General features: G+C 51.3%; 1 protein-coding gene across 1 annotated transcript in view; it reads left to right on the top strand.

Moving 5' to 3' along the window:
- Positions 1–6,750, top strand: part of LOC122542052 (fibrosin-1-like protein) — a 30,207-nt gene that overhangs the window by 1,961 nt on the left and 21,496 nt on the right. The gene's annotated exons all lie outside the window — the stretch shown is intronic.

Genomic DNA, 6,750 nt, shown 5'->3' with positions numbered 1-6,750 from the left:
GGCCACCTGCCCTTCTCTCTCTCCAGCCACCCCCCCTCCCCATTCCAGCCACCCCATCTTTCCCCTTCCCTCCCCCGTCAGACACCCCACCTTCCCCTCCCCTTCCCTGTCCCCATCCGCCTATCCTAGCCTTGAAGTCTGCCCTCTGGGGTTGGCTGTCGCTGAAGGAGTCCGTGTGTTGTGGGGAGACCTGTCAGTGTCTGAATCCCTTTCGTTTCGCAAGTTTGGAAGTGAATTATTTGCTGTGGGGTTCCTGGCTGCTTACCTGCTTGTCGCTGGTGTTACCTTGGGCTACTCTGGCTCTGTGTGGCAAATCATCAGCTCCACCCCCACCCCCACCGCCTCCCCAATCAAGGCAGGGTGATGGTTCGTCTCCCTGTCTCCCTCTGTTCAAGGGTGTGAGTGAACTTTCCTCCCCATCTGCCAACCCAAGGATGTGCCGGATGGATATATGACGCTTGTTGGTAGACCCTACAAGGAGCCTGGGCTAAACCCCTCTCGGGGAGGACTGTGGGGCCTGATGCCTGACAGGAGCAGTCGAGGTGAATCAGGTCGATGCTCTGATGAGGGAGGAGGAGGGGAACCGCCCCAGCACTGAGCGGATGGGCTGAAGGACCTGACTGTACCTTGCATGATAATATCTAACGCGGCTGGGATGAAACCAAGCAGTCTGTGCTGACCCTTGAGTGTGCGATGTTTTTGGAGGAGGGTGCTGAAAGCAGGGTCGTACCCCGCAAATCGAGTCAGGGGAGGTGCCCAGCGCAGTCTGCGAATCGGTTCAGCCCGAGCAGAAATGCTGGGCGCGGGTCTTCCCGCCCCTCCCGCAGGAAGGGCATTTGTATAGCGCCGCTTTGGGCTGTCTTGAAGCTCTACGCGGCCAAGCCGGCGGCCTTGTGCGTCAAGCCTCGTAGTCTGTGTGCCAAACACCCGCAGCAGGTTCTCAACACCGGCTGCTGTATTGTTGTTGAGCTGAGGGGGGGGGGATGTGTGTCCCAGGGCCCGGCTCTGTTTGGTTGTGGCATCCACTCTGCGGCCATGCAACTGGTGAGAGTGGGTATTGCTGGTGAGTTACCCCTTTGATTCTGTGTGGTGTAGAGAGACCTCCGTGCCCGTAGGGAGGGAGTTCCATGTGAGGAAGGGGTTTTGACCCAGTGACAGCCAAGGATGGTGTCGGGCTTGGAGGAGCTGGTAACCTACCCTTACCTTTCATGGGGCAGAGATGCTGTTGGTATGTCTACGCTATGCCTTCTCATGGATGTTGTGGCTGTACCGAAGTGGTGAAGGGAGTTTCTTGACAGCATCCTGTCCAGATTGTGCGTTTTGTGCCCATCCCGAGCTGCTGTCCTTCCATCCGGAGCCCTGGGTCTGCTGGTGACAGCCAGATTGGCTCAGACCTGCAGGCTGTGAATCAGATTGGGTTCTCACTGCAATCATCATGGTTTACACGAGGGTACCTCGTCATTTCTGGAGTGATGAGTCGAGTTTGAGTACCACCTTGGGATGTGAGCCTGTCCAGGGACTCTTCCAGTACATTCCCCCACCCCCTTCGAGCCAGTGTTCCTGGAACTGAGTGGTGAGAGTTTGTGCAACTGAGGCTTGGATAATTCAGTGTGACGACACGTCATGCTGAGACTCCTGAGTGGATGGGTAATTTGTCCTCTGGTATTATCTGCATCATCCCCCTGAAAGCCTCTGATTTTCAATCCTCCACCTCCTTGAATATCCCTGTCTTCCCCCACCTCAACCGCCCACCAAATTGATTGCCAAGGGTCTACTCCCCCTCTGCCTTCAAACCTTCTCTGAAGAGCCCCTGATGCCTGCCTTTCATAAGTGTCAATGTTTGGGTTACCCCATCCATTTGCCCTGAATGATTGAAGCATCCTCTCACTCGTCAGTACCCGATTACTCCACCAGCCAGGAACGGCATTTTGCAACTTGTGGTTCATGCACCAAAGCACCCTGTGCGTCTTGGAAACCTCTTGCCCTTTAGATAATGTTCCTCATGCTTCCTGAGAGTTGGGTTGGGCTGGGCTGGTTGCTTCTCCCAGATGGGTCAGAGGTGAGCGTGGCTGTCTCTGTATCTCTCCCCAGAAAGCTCTCCCGCACGCGTGGTAAGGACTATACATCACAGGGCTCAGCCTTGATACAGATTGCAGGTGTTAACGGTCACAGAAATGTTAACCACAGTAGACTTCAGGGCCACAAGGGCAAGTGGCCGATTCCAGTTTCGTGTGTGCAGTGACCGAGTTTGTTCAGGAGACTATGGCGAGGTGATGCTGTTAAAGGAGTTAGAAAACGGAGTGACCTGAGGGTATGGGTGCACAGAGCATTCAGGGCCGGGCAAGAGCTGTCTTTGTCTGAGATTTTGGCTTTGTCGATCGTGTGTTGAGTGCAAACACCCTTTCGGAAACCCAGCATCGGATCTTTCTGCAAGGGCTGCCAAGTCAGGGAGGGAAAGAATCGGATGGGTGGTTCCTGCTCTTGATTGTGTGTGTGTGTGTGTATGTGTTTGACCTCTGCCCACGGTATTTGTACAGCCATCGCTCCCTGCAGTCTCGTTGTCTCTGTCTCTGTTAAGGGAGGAGGATGTTGCCTGCACTGCTGTGCTTTTCCAGCATCACTCTAATTGAGAATCTGTCTCTGTTAATTCAATCATCGTCTTCGCCACCAACCAGTTGACTCAGCAGTTGGGTTGACCATTATCGTACACTAATAACCCGGGGCACACCCGGGCCTTGGAAAGGGAGACTTGCTAGGCCAGGTCCCCTGGCATAAGAGGGGGGAGTGGGGGTTGTTGTCCTCTGTGTACAAAGGGAACCTTAATCAAGGTGATCAAGATCAGGAAGGGGGGATTCCACCGAGTCAACGAAGAGAAATAGATCAGCCAAGATTGCAGGCTGGAGCCAATTGGATGTGCCGAATGGCCTAGTGGTGTTCCTATATCTCTGCGTACGTCCTTTCCGAAGGAAGGAGGGGCAGGCAGCAAGTTTCTCAAGGTTGTGATTGGGAACAAATTGCCCCAAATGTGAAGTGGATTGAATTGGAGCACTCACAAGCTGAGAAGTGATAGTCCAGAAGTGAGAAAACTGCACAAGGTGGGGAGCGATGAATGTGCCAGACCTATGCGGGCCAGCGATGTTGGGAGCTGAGCATAGTTTTCTAACTGCAAGTCTACATTGTCTGGCTTGGTCAGTGCACTAGGGCAGGCAATGGGCAGACGCAGTTAAATGCTGAGAGGCATCCAGGAGCGATTGGGATATTACGGTTCTAAAGAGTGCAGCGAGGCAGGGACCGATGAGGGTCCACATGTATTGACCTTTAAAGGTGACAGGGACACGTTTTGGGAAGGACGTACCTGGGGCGGACAGTCAGAGGAGGTCCCACCTCCGTGAGGAAATCTCTGATCAGCCACAGGGTGGAATAGGCTGGTGCGGCCTATCCCCGTGTTGTGCATTACTAGGGCTGGGCTGAGAAGAGTGAGCAAATGCGAGAGAGTCAAATCTGAAACGACCGGGGCCATTCCTCGAGGGTATCCGGCTGGAGGAGGTACCTGGAAAGCAGTGTTGTGTCGGTCATGTCCCTGAACTGAAGCTTTGGTCCTCAGGAGGGCATGCTTGCCCTGGGGGGGGGGGGTGGAGATAGGGTGTTGGTGACAGGAGAATGTAATCATTAACCCCATGGGCAATTGCTCGGCTTTAAGAATAGACCACACCCTTTTTCTCAATTGTATCCACACAAGCAATCATGTCGACGCCTGTCCACACTTTACGCAGAGGAGAGAGAGGGCGGACCTGTTTCTGTTGGTCTGCTGCTGGCCAGTCTCCTGTGTTCTAGCCTTCAGTAGAATCCCAGCGCAGAGCCTGTGCGGACTTGCCTCTGGAGTGGGATTGGGTGGGGTGACGTGAGTTTCATGTAGGGCGGCGTTGCTTTCTGCAGGAGGGTGATCTGCGACCCAGGGCTTGCTGTGGGTAGAGAACATAAATAGGTTTACACCGTCTGGCCTATCGCGCCTGCTCCACCATTTGGTAAGATCATCGCTGTTGTTTTTCGCGAACTCAGCTCCGTTTACCAGCCCGCTCACCACAACCCCGAATTCTCTCACCAGTAAAACACCTATCCATCTAACCCTTACAAGGTCGCTTCAATTTACAAGGTCGCTTCAATTGGGTAGGGAATTCTATAGATGGTTATGAATTCCTTCACGTGTGCACACAGCACCTTCCAAAACCCTCCACCTGTGCCTCCCTAGAGGAGCAGAGACAGCAAACTCGTTACAACAGAAGCCCTCCAAGCCTCTGGGACCTTGTTAAAAAAAGTCCTAGCTTTGGCTGTTATGTCACTGTGGGGATAGGTAAGGCAGATCAAACCCAGGGCATGGTTAGCAACGTGGGACTGGGATATCATAGCAATTACAGACAGGTGGCTCAATGATGGACAGGACTGCGAGCTTAGAGGGTATAGATGCTATAGGAAGGAGTGAAAGGGAAACAGAGAGAGGAGAGGGGGGAGTGGTGTTTTGATTAGTGATAACATATTATGGCTGCACTTTGATATTCCTGGGATTAAGTTCAGGCAAGTTATTTGGGTGGAGCTGAGAAATAAGAACGAGGTGATCACTTTATTGGGATTGTATTAGTCCCAATAGTCAAAGGGAAATTGAGAAACAAATCTGTAAGGAGATCTCAGTTATCTGTAAGACCAAGAGGGTGGTTATGGTCAGGAAGTTTAACTTTCCAAACATAGACTGGGACTGCCGTAGTGTTAAGGGCTTGGATAGAGGAGAATTTGTCAAGTGTGTACCGACTAGAGAAGGTGCAAAGCTTGACCTACTCTTGGGAAATTAGGCAGGGCGGGTGACTGAGGTGTCAGTGCTAAATTCGGGGAAGGCCAATTTTGACAGTATTAAGCAAGAACTTTGAAAAGCTGATTGGGGAAGGGTGTTCGCAGGTAAAGGCACGGCTGGAAAATGGGAAGCCTCCAGAAATGAGATTAATGAGAGTCCAGAGACCGTATCTTCCTGTTAGGGTGAAAGGCAAGGCTGGTAGGTGTAGGGAATGTTCGATGATGAGAGAAATTGAGGGTTTGGTCAAGAATAAGAAGGAAGCATATATCAGGTGTAGCCAGGATAGATAAAGTGAATCCTTAAAGTATAAAGGCAGTAGGAGTATCATCATTACCCACAGGCGAGGTACCAGAAGACTGGAGGTTGGCTAACACGGTGCCATTACTTACGAAAGGTGGTAAGGACAAGCCAGGGAACTATAGACCAGTGAGCTTGATATCGGTGGTGGGCAAGTTGTTGGAGGGATTCCTGAGGGACAGGGTGTGCACATCCTTGGAAAGGCAAGGACTGATTAGGGATAGTCAACATGGCTTTGTGTGTGGGAAATTGTATCTCACCAATGTGCTTGAGTATTTTGAAGAAAGAATGAGGATTAATGAGGGCAGACCAGTAGACGTGATCTAGATGGATTTCAGTAAGGCATTCCTTTTGGTAGACTGGTCAGCAAGGTTAGATCTCATGGAATTCAGGGAGAACTAGTCTTTTGGATACAGAACTAACTTGAAGGTAGAAGACGGAGGGTGGTGGTGGTGGAGGGTGGTTTTTCAGACTGGAGGCCTGTGCCCAGCAGTGTGCCACAAGGATCGGTGCTGGGTCCACTGCTTCTCATCACATTTCTATAAATGATTGAATGTGAACGTACGAGGTATAATTAATAAGTTTGCAGATGACACCAAAATTAGTGGTGTAATTGAAGAAGGTTACCTCTGAATACAATGGGGCCTTGATTAGATGGACCCAAGGAATGGCAGATGGAGTTTAATATAGGTCAGTGAGGTGCTGCACTTTGGTAAGTCAAAGACCTTTGAGTGAAGGTTCATAATTCCTTGAAAGTGCAGTCGCAAGTAGATAGGTTAGTGAAGACGTCTGCTTGCCTTTATTGGCCAGTGCGTAACGTGTAGGGGTTGGGAGGTCCTATTGAAGCTGTACAGAATGTCTATTAGGCCAGGACTGGAATACTGTGTGCAGTTCTGGTCCCCCTAATGTTGGAAGAAGGTTGTGAAACTTGCAAGGGTTCAGAAAAGATTTACAGGGATGTTGCCAGGTTTGGAGGGTTTGAGCTTTCGGGAGAGCCAGAATAGGCTGGGGTGGTTTTCCCTGGAGCGTCGGAGGCTGAAGGGTGACCTACTAGAGGTTTATAAAATCATGAAGGACATGGATAGGATAAGTAGACAAGATCTTTTCCTGGGAGTGGGGGAGTCCAGAGCTCAAGGGCACGGGTTTAAGTTAAGAGGAGAAAGATATAAAAGAGACGTAAGGGGCAACTTTTTCATGCAGAGGGTGGTGCGTGTATGGAATGAGCTGCCAGAGGAAGTGGTAGCGGCTGGTACAGTGACATTGAAAAGGCATCTGAATGGGTATGTGAATAAGAAGGGTTTAGAGGGGTATGGGCCAAGTGCAGGCAAATGGTTCAGTTTATTTCGGATATCTGGTCGGTACTGATGAGTTGCCCAAAGGGTCCATTTCTGTGCTGTACATCTCTGACAGCGACCATTCCCAAAGGCTGCTTGCTGTCTCCTTCGCCAGGGTGGTTCGGGACGGGACTCCAGTGCTGGATCAGTGGTGCTGGAAGTGCACAGCAGTTCAGGCAGCATCCAAAGAGCTTCGAAATCGACGTTTCGGGCAAAAGCCCTTCATCAGGAATAAAGGCAGTGAGCCTGGAGCGTGGAGAGATAAGCTAGAGGAGG

This window comes from Chiloscyllium plagiosum, chromosome 39, assembly GCF_004010195.1.
Source record: "Chiloscyllium plagiosum isolate BGI_BamShark_2017 chromosome 39, ASM401019v2, whole genome shotgun sequence".
NCBI classification, from domain to species: domain Eukaryota; kingdom Metazoa; phylum Chordata; class Chondrichthyes; order Orectolobiformes; family Hemiscylliidae; genus Chiloscyllium; species Chiloscyllium plagiosum.
Note: the sequence above shows the minus strand (reverse complement) of the source record. Positions and strands in the feature narration are given on the sequence as shown.